We start from the raw sequence: 13,703 nt of genomic DNA on the forward strand, positions 1-13,703 counted from the left end.
TAGGGTCTAGAGGCCTGGAAACTGGGTCCATGGGTATCTATCTGCCTGAAGTCTGGGGCTATGGGGGTGGGCCTGACAGTGGGGCAAGCCTAGAATCTGGATACTTGGGGTCATGTCTGTGTCCTAGGGCTATGGGTGCTGTCCTGGTGCCTGGGACTGCCAGGGTTATCCTGGAGCTGGGGCCTGTGTGTACTGGTCTGGAGGTTCCATCCACAGGTGATGGCCTGAAGCCTGGAGGGGACAAGAAATGTTGACAGCCTGACACTCCAGGTGAGATATAACAAGCCTTGACCAGGAGCTAGACACAGACCTTACACCCTTCCTAAAAATGTTCTTAAAATGAATCATAGACCTAAATGTAACATGAAAAACTATAAAACTCCTGTAAGATAGCATAGGAGAAAATTTGGCTGACCTAGGGTTTAGCAATGACTTTTTAGATGCAATACCAAAAGTGCAACCAATGCAAGAAAGAATAGATAAATTAGACTTCATTAACATTAAAAACTTCTAACCTGTGACACTGAAAAAAGAATAAGAAGGTAAGCCACAGACTGAGATAAAATATTTGCAAAGGACATTCTGATAGAGAACTTTTATCCAAAATATACAAAGAACTCCTTAAACTCAACAATGAAAATAACCTGATTTTTTAATTTTTTTTTTTTTTTTTTTTTTGAGACGGAGTTTCGCTCTTTTTACCCAGGCTGGAGTGCAATGGCGCGATCTCGGCTCACCGCAACCTCCGCCTCCCGAGTTCAGGCAATTCTCCTGCCTCAGCCTCCTGAGTAGCTGGGATTACAGGCACGCGCCACCATTCCCAGCTAATTTTTTTGTATTTTTAGTAGAGACGGGGTTTCACCATGTTGACCAGGATGGTCTCGATCTCTTGACCTCGTGATCCACCCGCCTCAGCCTCCCACAGTGCTGGGATTACAGGCTTGAGCCACCGCGCCCGGCCTTTTAATTTTTTAAATAAATTTTATTGTCTATATTTAAGGTATACAGCACAATGTTAAAAGAAACCTATAAATAATAAAACTATAGTGGAACAATTAATATATCTATCAGCTCACATACTTACTGATTATTCCCCCTTTGGCAAGAGCAGGTATAATCTACTCATTTAGCAAAAAATCCCAAACACAATATATCATATGTATTAGCTATAGTCCTCATGTTGTACATTTGATTTTTGATCTTTTCACTAGTTCATCCTGCATATTTACTATTTTGCATCCTTTGACCTCCATGTTATCTTGACTTTGGTAATTACTGTTTTATTCTCTATCTCTATATATTTGACCTTTTTTTCTTGATTCCACATACAAGTGAGATCACGCAATGTTTTTCTTTCTGTGTCTGGCTTATTTTATTTAGCATAATGTCTTCAAGGTCTATCCATGTTTGGGCAAATAACAGGACTGTCTTCTTTTTAAAGGCTAAATAATATTCAAATTATCTATCGATCTGTCTGTATCACAGTCTCTTTATCCATTCACCCATTGATTAATACCTAGGTTGTGTCTATATCCTGGCTATTGTGAATAGTGCTGCAATAAACTTGGGAGTGCAGATAATCTCATTTCCTTTGGGGATATACCCAGAACAGAGATTGCTGGGTCATATGGTAGTTCTATTTTTAATTTACTTAGGAACCTCCATATTGTTTTCCATAATGGCTGCACCAATCTATAACACATCCGCACCAACAACGTACAAGTGCTCCCTGTTCTCCACACCCTCACCAACACTTGTTAGCTCTTGTCTTTTTGATGATGGCTATCCTAACAGGTGTGAGGTGGTATCTCAAAGTAATTTTGAGTTGCATTTTTCTGATGACTGGTAATATTGAGCACCATTTCATATACCTGTTGGTCCTTTTTCTGTCATCTTTGAAGAAATGTCTATTCAAGTCCTTTCCCTATTTCTTTTTTAACCAGGCTATATGTTCTTTCTATTGAGTTATATGAGTTCTTCCTAAATCTTGAATATTAAATTCTTGTTTGATATATGGTTTGCAAATATTTTCTCCTAATCTATACATTGCCTTTTCAGTTTTTTATTGTTTCTGTTCTGTGTAGAAGTTTTTTTAGATTGATATAATTATTTCATTAATTTATTGTTGCTTTTGTAGCCTGAGGTTTTGGTGTGATATCCAAGGAAGCATTGCCAAAGCCAACGTCAAGGAGATTTTCCCCTATGTTTTATTCTAGATTTATGGCTTCAGGTCTTACATTCAGGTCTTTTATCCATTTTGAATTGATTTTTGTGTATGGTGTAACATAAGGGATCTAGTTTCATTCTTTTACATGTAGAAATAGTTTTTCCAGCACCTATTTATTGAAGAGACTACCCTTTCCTCTTTTTGTCTTTTTGGTGTTCTTGTCAAAAATTCATTAACCATATATGTTTGGATTTATTTCTGGCTCTCTATTCTGTTTCACTGTTCTGTGTATCTCTTATGCCAATACTATATTGTTTTGATTACTCTAGTTTTGTAATATAAATTTAAATTGGGAAGTATGATGCCTCCAGCATTTTTTGTTTATCAGAATTGCTTTGCTTATTTGGGGTCTTTTGTGGATCCATAGAAATTGTATGTTTTTTTTTCTATTTCTGTGAAAAATGCCAATGAGATTTTGATAGGGATTGCATTGAATCTATATATTGCTTTAGGTAGTATAGACACTAACAACATTAATTCTTCCAGTCTATGAGCATGGAGTATCTTTTTATTTATTTGTGTCCTCTTCAATTTATTTCAGTAATGTTTTGTAGTGTTCAGTGTGCAGGTTATGCTGATGCACTTTTATCTTCTTGGTCAAATTTATTCTTAAGTGTTTTTATGTTATCATAAATGGGATTATTTTCTTGATTTCTTGGCTAGGTTGTTATTTGTAAACAAAACTGCCATGGATTTTTGTACATTAATTTTATATGCTGCAACTTTACTGAATTCATTTATTAGATCTAATCATTTTTCTTGGTGGAGTCTTTGAGGTTTTCTACATATAGAATCATATCATGTGCAAAGAGAGATCATTTCACTTCTTCCTTTCAAATTTGAATATCTTTAATTTCTTTTTCTTGTCTAATTGTTCTTGACAGTACTTCCAGTACTATGTTGAAAAGAAGTGGTGGGAGTGGATAATAACGGATTTTTAAATGTACAAACATCTGAAAAGGACGCCTCACCAAAGAAGATATACATATGGAAAAGAGGCAAATGAAAAGAAGCTTAAGGTGATATGAGTTGTCTTCCAAAAAGTAATGAAAAATGCATAAAAATTATGAAGTCCAATTTTTTTATACCAAAATAAGTTCATACTAACTTGTTATAAAATGTCTGAACAGGATCTAGTTTGAGGCACTAAGAAGATAAGTTTGAAAAAAGCACCTATCAGAGTAACATAAATTCTGCTAGAACTGAAGCAAAAATAAACATCAAATTTAGTGTGAAGCTTGGGTGGAAGAATGGTAAAATCACTAATGCTTCATGAGAAGTTTATGGGGACAATTCCCCAAAAGAAATCAGCAGTTTCCAAATGGATAACTCATTTTAAGAAGTGAGGGATGAGATGTTGATGAAGATGAAGCACACAGCAGCAAACCTTCTACGTCAATTTTTGAAAAAAATTATGCCCATGCCCTAATTGAAGAAGACCAAGAATTAACAGCACAAACTATAGTCAACACCATAGATATCTAAATTGGCTTAGCTTACACTATTCTGACTGAAAAATTAAAATTGAGCAAACTTTCCACTCAGTGGGTTCCTAAACTATTGCACCCAGATCAGCAGCAGACAAGAGCTAAGCTTTCAATGGAAAATTTAACAGTAGTATCAAGATCCTGTAGCAGTTTTGTGAAGAACTATAACAGGAGACAAAACATGGCTGTACCAGTACAATCCTAAAGGTAAAGCACAATTAAAGCAATGGCTACCAAGAAGAAGTGGTCCAGTAAAAGCAAAAGTGGACTGGTTAAGAGCAAAGGTCATGGCAATGATTTTTGGGAATGTTTAAGGAATTTTTTTTGTTGGCTTTCTGGAGGGCCAAAGAACAATAACATCTGCTTATTATGAAAGTGTTTTGGGAAAGCCAAAGCTTTAGCGGAAAAACACTTGGGAAAGCTTCACTAGAGTCCTTCCCCACCACAACACTCCTGCGCATTCCTATCATCAAACAAGGGCAATTTTGTGAGAGCTTTGATGGGAAACCATTAGGCATTCATCCACCTTACAGTCCTGATTTGGCTCTTTCTGACTTCTTTTTGTTTCATAATCTTAATAAATCTTTAAACTGCACTCATTTTTCTTCAGTTCATAATGTAAAAAAGACTTCATTAACTTGATTAAGTTCTCAGGACCCTCAGTTCTTTAGGGATAGACCAAATGGCTGGTATCATTGCTTAAAAAGTGTCTTGAACTTCATGGGGCTTATGTTAAGAAGTTTATATTTTTATTTTTAACTTTTAATTCCATTTTCCATGATTTTTTGAAGTCTCCTCATATATTATTAGGGAACTGTGAATTAAAACAACAATGAGATGCTACTATGTACCTGATAAAATAGCCAAAATCTAGAACACTGACCACACCAAATGCTGTACTCCCATTCACTGTTAGTGGAAATGCAAAATGATACAGCCACTTTGGAAGACACTTTGCAGTTTCCTACAAAACTAAACAAGATTGCCATACTGTGTAGCAATTATATTCCCAGGTATTTAACCAAATGAGTAGAAATTCATGATAACACAAAAACCTGCAAATGAATGTTTGTAACAGCTTTATTAATATTGGCCAAAACTTGGAAGCAACCAAGGTGTCCCTCAATAGGTACACAAATAAACATTTTATGTCCCATCCACAAAATGAAACATTATTCAGCAATAAAAGGAAATGAGGTATAAAGCCATGAAGAGACATGGGGAAATTTAAATTCATATTGCTAAATGAGAGAAACCAGTCTCTTAGTTTATTTTATAAATCAGGATATGGTTTATTTTGGTGAACATTCCATGTGTAATTGCAAAAATTGTGAATTCTACTACTTTTGGTTATAGGACATTAGGACAAGTTGATTCTAGTGTTGTTCAGATCTATCCTTATTAACTTTTTAGAGAATTTATTTAGCTCAAATTAATTTTTAATTAATTATTAAGAGTAAAGTATTGAAATCCCAAATATAATTGTGGATTTGTCAATTTCCCCTTGCAATTCTGTCAAGTTTTACTTCTGGTATTGTTATGTCTTTATCAGAGGGTGATTTGCCAAGAAGTGCCATCTTTCTCCCTGATAATATTCCTTCTTCTGAAGTCCACTTTTGTTTATATTGTCATTCCAGCTTTCTTTTGACTAGTGTTTGCATAATATATTATCTTTTTCTTTTTATTTACAGTGAGTTACTGGCAGAAAGCATATATTTGGGTCTCTAGGAAGATTTGAATACCTATTTAATGCCTTGTGACTATATAAGATTTCTATTTTTTTCTTGAGTAGGTTTTGATAATTTATATTTTGCCAGGAATTTGTCTCTTTCCTCTAAACTTTCAATCTTATTGGCATAAATTGTTAACACTGTCTCTTAATCTTTTTAATCTTTATGGTGTTTCTCAATATGTTCCCCCTTTTATTTCATAAAATTATTTCTTTATACTTTTCTTTTTGTCTTGATGAATCTGCCAAATGTTTGACTATTTTATTACAAAACTACAATAATCAAAATAGTGTGGTACTGGCATAAAGATAAACATTTAGAACAATAGAATAGAATTGAGACTGCAGAAATAAACTCATACATATATTCCATTGAATTTCTACAATGGTGTCAGGATCATACAATCAGAAAATAATAATTTTCAAAAAATCACTTTGGGACAATTGCATAGATACATGTAAAATAATGAAGCTGGACTCCTCACATTATATTGAAAATTAAGTGTAATTGATTACAGACCTAAATACAGGAGCTAAAACTAAAAATTATAGAAGAAAAAATAAGAGTAACTCTTAATGACCTTTAATTTGACAATGAATTCTCAGTAATGATACCAAAACAAAAGCAATATAATAAAAAATAAAGTAAAATGACAAAAGACAACCCACAAAATGGGACAAGACATGTGCAAATTACATATCTAAAGGATCTGTTATCCGGAATATAATTCTTACAACCTAACAACAAAAAGACAATAACTCATTTAGAAACTGCAAAATACTTGAATAGACATTTCTTCAGAGAAAATATACTAATGGCCAATAAGCACATGAAAAGATGCTAATATCATTAATCATTTAGGGAAATGCAAAATAAAATCACAATGAGATACCACTTTACAAATGGCTGTAATCAAAAAGAAAAACAGAAAATAAGTGCTGTGAGGATGTGGAGAAATTTATAACTTCATACATTGCTGGTAGGAATATACAATGGCACAGCCACAATGGAGAACAGTTGAGAAGTTCCTCAAAAATTTGAACAGAATTACAATATGACTCAGCAATTCTACTCCTAGGTATATATTTTTATATAGAAAAATAAAAACTTGTGTCCACTGAAACCTTGTATACAAATGTTCACAGCAATATTTTTCATAGTAGCCACAAAAAAGTAGAAACAACCAATCAATGGATAAATGGATAAACAAAATGTGGTATACTCATATAATAAAATTTTTCTCCACGAAAATGAATGAAGGCTGGGCATGGTGGCTCATGCCTGTAATCCCAGTACTTTGGGAGGCTGAGGCACGTGGATCACCTGAGGTCAGGAGTTTGAGACCAGCCTGGCCAACATGGTAAAACTCTGTCTCTACTAAAAATACAAAAAAATTAGCTGGGCCTGGTGGCGGGCACCTGTAATTCTGGCTACTTGGGAGGCCAAGGCCGGAGAGTTGCTTGAACCCGGAAGGCAGTGGTTGCAGTGAGCTGAGACCGCACCATTGCACTTCGGCCTGGGCAACAAGAATGAAACTCCATCTCAAAAAAAATGAATGAAGTACTGATACATGCTATATATGGATTACCCTACAAAACATCCTAAGTTAAAGAAACCCATGATAAAAACGCATCTGTTGTATTATTCCATTTACATGAATTACCCAGAACAGGGGAATTCATAGAGACAGAACATAAATCAGTGGTTGACAGGGATGGGGGAAAATAGGGCTTACTGCTTAATGGATGCAGGATTTTTGGGGGTGATGGCAATGTTCTGGAACTAGGTAGTGGTAATGCCTGCATAACATTATGAATTTTCTGGTGGTAGGACAGCCATAGAGGCCATGGGTCATGGCAATCTTCTCACATCAGTCAGCCAAGCCATCATCATCCTGTTCTTAATGCCCTTAGCGGGTCCGGGGGCTATGTGGTTCCCAATCCACGTGCAGGTGACAGTGTTGCAGGCATAGGGCCAGGGGCTGAGGGCCAAAAGCCTGAGGGTACAAGCAACATGTACCCAGTGATTCAGGTGGGCAAGGAGAAGTATGCCACCTCAGTGTCAGAGCGCAGTCTGGGCACACCTGTGTGGCTGGAGGAGGCCACCTTTGAGCTGCTGCTGCTACTGTTCCTGGGCCTTGCCAAGGTGGACCTGCAGGAGCTGCACCCAGACTAGGGCAGCAGGAAGATGCAGTGGTATACCTTGAAATCCAAACCAGGAAAGAAGGATAAAGAGGAAAAATTGAGGTTGACATTCAGTTTTTGAGAAACAACATGGCTGCCAGCATGTTTGACCTTTTCATCAAAGACAAGCCTCATAATCCATTTGGAAAACTTAAAGACAAGATCAAGGGAAAGAATATGGATAGCACATCAGATGCTGCCTCTGCCATAGTCTCCAGTACTGTACCTTCAGTTGACAGTGATGATTAGTCTTCATCCAAAGATAAGAAGGATCAAGACCTTGTTTTCCAAGTCTAATTTGCAGAAAACACTGTTTTCCTGGTCCATGTCTGCTCTGCCAACTTTGAAGCCAAAGTGCTGCTTCATCTGGGAGACTTTCAGTCCCAGTGGGACAGTGACAACAATGAAAGGGACTCCTCTTCAGCTTTGGATGTCATGTCTCACAAGACAATAGCAAGTACATATCTTAAGCAGCTGAATGAAATCAATGTCACCCTTCCCAAAATGGAAGGACTTTCCTTTCTTGGCGGTCTTCGTTTAAGAATGAAGTCCTTTCCTAATGTCTGTATCAGTGGAAACCACGTTAAGCTGGAGCAACCAGAAGCCAAAGGTGAGAACAAGTACAGCAGTCCTTTTTCCTACCTGAAGCCCCAGGGCTTCACAAAGAAGCATTTGTTCTCATCTACCAAAAACCTGGCTGCTCAGTCTTGGAAGGAACTTGAGGAAAGAAGTGGGATGTCTTATGACAGGTGGCTCTTTGAGCCTTTCACCAGTAACTCTCTGAAATCCATGTCTCTGCCATCCTACCAACCACTTGTCTGTGGGGACATTAGAGAAAACATGGCTCCAGAAAATTTGGAAGCTGCAAAAGAAACCAAAGAGAGCAAGAAGCACAATAACAAGAGTCTTCTTTGCTTTCTCTGGTGACGGGGAAGAATGACATGGCTAAGAACAGTGAAGGTGAAAACCCTCTTACTGTCCTGGGGAAGAAGGAAGGCATTTTTCATAATGAATCAATTCGCAGGCATCTTACCCCCTTGTTATAAAATTGTGAAGAGAAAGAAGATGTCATGTTTTTGGATTGCTGTATTTTATGCATTCATTTTTGAGGCAGAGTCTTCAGGTACCTGGAACCACAGGCATATTCCACCATGCCCAGCTTAAAAATTTTTTTTTTTTTAGAGATGGGGGTCTCCTTATGTGCTCAGGCTGGTCTTGAACTCCTGGGTTTAAGCAATTCTCTCTCCTCGGCCTCTCAAAATGCTGAGATTATAAGCATGAGCCACCACAAGCAGCCAATTGCTATGTTTCTAAAACTAGATTTAAAGACATATATTTTTTTAAAAAAAACTAGGGTACCTTTCCCCTTAATTAAAAGCACTAGTTCAGTTCTTCAGGGAATTTCATTGGAATTCACCTAAGATTGGAATTGGAATGTTTCTGTGTTGCTCGTTTTTTCTACAAGTTGTAATAGAATCTCATCAAATCTTGACGCTCTCCCAAGGGAAGAATATCACAGGCCAATGGTGTGAATGGGGTATGAGATGATAGCATTTACTAAATTGGTAATCTCTTTTATGTATGTTCTTGTTATATTGAGGTTAAAAGTCAAGATGACTGGCAGTAGAATTCCTCTTCAGGATTTTGTTTGCTGTGGTATGGATGATACTGCAACTTGATGTATCTAATTAGCTTTTTGTTTGTTTTTTGAGACAGAGTCTCACTCTGTCACCAGGCTAGAGTGCAGTACTGCAATCTCAGCCCACTGCTACCTCTACTTCCTAGGTTCAAGCGATTCTCATGCCTCAGCCTCCCGAGTAGCTGAGATTCCAGGCACATGCCACCATACCCAGCTAAGTTTTGTATTTTTAGTAGCGACAGGGTTTCACCATGTTGGCCAGGATGGTCTCGATCTGACCTTGTGATCAGCCCGCCTCGGCCTCCCAAAGTGCTGGGATTACACCGCGCCTGGCCCTAGCTTTTAATTATCTATAGCTATTTTATTTTATTATCTCCTATAGTAATGGGGACCACTGTAAACTTCTCAGATGACTTGTATTTTTGTAGTGCTATGAAATTTATTTACACACTTGAAAACTATACATTCACTTGAATTCTAACAATATACATGTATATGTATATGTTTGTTCCACATTATGTTTTTTACTTTATATAAATGTAATTTTTTTTGTGATAACCCAGGTGCATCATGGGGGCATGTGTTCTTTTAATGATTGGAGAGCTGGTGTGGAAAACTGGTGTGGAAACCTGCATTTTTCATTAGGGTGGTTGGCTTGGAGATATCTGTTGCTAAGACCTGGGGTGGGTGACTTAGTGTGAGAGGAACATCTGGATGGAAGAGTAAATTCTTGAGCTCTGAAATGCCACTTGGGAACTCTGGAGAATGAAGGACAATTGATTTCAAGGTGTCTGGCTTCTGCCACTGCTGGAAAGTAATTCAGTTTATAGCATTCCTGCATTTCCCAAAGTAGATAACCTGGAGGTTATTCAATTAATAACTGTCCCTGAGGACTCAATTTGGGGGGAGAGATTATCTAGGAGAAGCTTTACCCTGCTCTGAGCCATCAGCAGAAGTTGGTGAACTGGAGCACAGGAGAATCCCGCAAATGGAGTATGTCTCAAGGCATAATCAGCTATACAAGGAAAGCTGGGACTTGCCTCTAGCTTCTGCAGGCGCTCGCCTGATGGGCCCTGGGGAGAGAGGGGGGGTGGTCTGGAGGAGCCGGTACAACTCTAAGCCTGGCCTCTCTGCCTCCAGAAAAAGCAGTCAGGTCTTGAGGGAAGCATCAGATTAAATACCTGTAAACAGTTGAAGGTCAACTTCCTGAAATGTCAATCCTTTTCCCAACTGTTTCATATACTCTCATTCCTTGGACTTTGGCAGATGTCCTGCACTCCTCTTTCATTCATTCCAGTGTGTTAACCTCATCAAGGCAGCAAAGTAGAAAAGAAAGCAAGTCTGCCCTTTGCCATACTGAACAGCTATGGACCCTGAGGGGCAGTGCACATGCCTGTATGAATGAAATACAAGCGTGTGCTTTCCAGCTTTGTTAAGAGTGGGAACTCAAAGGGGCAGAAAGGAAGGTCCATGATACTCAGCCACATAGTGTAGGGAGGCAATTTAATATTAAGTGATGGACCATCCTCCCTCCTTAGGTCCCTTCTCCCAATCAACCTTTTTCTTTTTTCTAGAACTACTAATTATCCCTTAAGTACAATTAGTTATCCCTTAATTGCCTTAGGTGGAGAACTTAACTCCTAGAAGCCACACAAACCTCAACTCTGGTTTCTCCGAATCTGTGTGAGTAACCTAACTGACTCTTCCTCCCTCCAACTGAAGGACCACTCTTTGTTTTTTGGATCATAGAATTATTACTTCCTGCTTTGTTACTTTGGGAATTTTTCATTTATTGTGTGTGTGTGTGTGTTTTCCTTTTAGAGACAGGATCTCCCTCTGTCACCCAGGCTGGAGTGCAGTGGTGCAATCATGGCTCACTACAGCATCAACCTCTCAGGCTCAAGCAATTTAACCACCTCAGCCTCCCCAATAGCTGGAGTCTTGCTATTTTAGCCTGGCTGGTCTTGAACTCCTGAGCTCAAGCAATCCTTTCGTCTCAGCCTCCCAAAGTGCTGGGATTATGGGTGTGAGTCACCACACCTGGCCAGTTTTTAAGAAGTAACCTGGGCACAGTGCAGTGGCTCACGCCTATAGACCCAGCACTTTGCGAGGCCTAGGTGGGTGGATCTCTTGAGTCCAGGAGTTAAGAGACCAGTTTGGGCAACATGGCAAAACCCTGTCTCTACAAAAATTAAAAAATTAGCCAGGCATGGTAGTGCATGCCTGTAGTCCCAACTACTCAGGAGGCTGAGGCAGAAGGATCGCTTAAGCCAAGGAGGTCATGGCTGCAGTGAGCCATGATCACACTACTGGATTCCACTCCCATCCAGCTTGGGTGACAGAGAGGAAAAGGAAAGGAAGAAGGGGAAAGAACCTATGACCTGACAGGTTTTGTTTGATTTTGTTTTTGTTGTTGTTGTTGTTGAGACAGAGTATCACTCTATTGCCCAGATGAGAGTGCAGTGGTGCGATCTTGGCTCACTGCAACCTCCACCATCCGAGTTCAAGCGATTCTCCTGCCTCAGCCTCCCAAGCAGCTGGGATTACTGGCATGTGCCACCACACCTGGCTAATTTTCATAATTTTTTGTGAAGATGGGGTTTCACTATGTTGGCCAGGTTCCCCAGGTTTTGGTTTTAAGAAGTAACCTGAAATTTCCTACAACACTGAATAAAGTGGTACTACCTCCCCGCCTCCCCCCAAAAAATCCCCATGAATGAATACACCTTAATAAAGAAAATCAATCAATGCAATGGGCTATAATGACAAAGAAAAACACATGATTATCTTAATGGATACAGAAAAACTATTTAACAAAATTGAATTATTAATTCATGATCTTAAAACAATTCTGAGAAATCTAGTAATTGTAGGAAATTTTCTTAAACTGTTAAAGAATATCTACCAAAAAACCTATAGCTAATATCATACTTAATTAAATACTGAACACTCCCCCCAGGCCCCACTAAGATCAGAGATGGCAAACACGTGCTCCAAACACTCCCCTTAGCTTCTTACTGCCAGTCTTAGCCAATGCAGTATTTCAAGAAGACATAAAAAGCAAGCAGATTGGAAAGGAAGAAATTAAACTATCAGCATTCACATGTAAATAGTAAACTATACAGATACCATTGTATGTAGAAGATGCCAAGAAATATACATAAAACTTCCTATAATTAACGAGTTTAGCAAAATTGCAGGATACAAGGTCAACATACCAAAAGTGACTTTCAGATGGATATATACCTATTTGTTGTTCAATCACATGAGTGTGTTCTCTCTATAAAAGATGATCCTATTAATATTCCCACTCTGCCCTTCCTACTCACTTCCTTTTCTGTCCCCATATACTGTCTACTACATTTTTACTTTTATATTATCAAGGTAAAAATTGTGATCTTTACCTTTATATTTACATTGTCCCAACTGTCAACATTTTTAATCACTGTGTTGTCTAGATGTGTTTTATTAAATTGAAAAACAATAAATGCCATTACATTTTTAAAAAGTAATTTTATTTCTATATACCAGTAACAAATGTTTGAAAATTTAAAAACCGCTATCATTTACAACAGTAGAAAATGTATAAAGCATTTGGTATAAATATAAAATATGTCCAGGATCTGTATACTGAAAGTGGAAAAAAAAAAAAAAAAAAGACCAAAATAAATATATAGCTATACCACATTTGTGGCCTAAAGACAAAATATTGTGAGGATGGAAATTTTCTTCAAATTCATCCATAGAGCTAACTCAATCTCAATAGATACCCTAGCAGCAGAGTTTTTTACAGAAAGTAACAGTTTTATAATTTATATGGCAAAGCAAAGTAGTAATCAACATGATTTTTGAGATGGATGAAGTTGTACATACTATCTAATTTTAAGATTTCCTATAAAGTAATTAGGAAAGTGTGATACTTGTGAATTGATAGCAATGAAACAGAATAGGCAGCCCAGAATTAGACCCAAACAAATATGATTAGGTTGTTTTTCACAAAAGTCCAAAAGCAATCCAATAAAAAAGAAACAATCTTTTAACTGATGCTAGAACAATTAGATAGCCATATTTTAAAAATTGAACCCTGACCCACAGCTAAACTTTATACAAACCTTTATTTAAAAAGGATCATACATATAAATGTAAAACTTAAAATTATAAAATTCCTGGATGAAAATATGAGATAATCTTCATGACATTGGGTTAGACAAGAGTTCTTACATTGTATATCAAAAGCACATCAAAAGTAAAAAAATTGATAAAGTGAATCATATCAAAATTAAAACTTTTGCTCTAAAAAAGGCAGCGTTCAAAGAATGAAAAGACAAACCACAGACTAGGAAAACCTATTTCTAAATAATGTATCTGACAAAGGACTTGTATCAATATATTTTTTAAAAATCTAAAAACAGTAAGAAAAGGAACAATTCAATAAAA

The 13,703-nt window shown here is 37.4% G+C and overlaps 1 pseudogene; it reads left to right on the forward strand.

Annotated features, from left to right (window-relative positions):
- The first annotated feature begins 7,290 nt into the window (after nucleotides 1-7,290).
- Nucleotides 7,291-8,673, forward strand: LOC116532305 (annotated as a pseudogene).
- Nucleotides 8,674-13,703: the final 5,030 nt, after the last annotated feature.

This window comes from Sapajus apella, unplaced genomic scaffold (assembly GCF_009761245.1).
Source record: "Sapajus apella isolate SASKATOON/1434 unplaced genomic scaffold, GSC_monkey_1.0 scaffold75, whole genome shotgun sequence".
Classification (NCBI taxonomy): domain Eukaryota; kingdom Metazoa; phylum Chordata; class Mammalia; order Primates; family Cebidae; genus Sapajus; species Sapajus apella.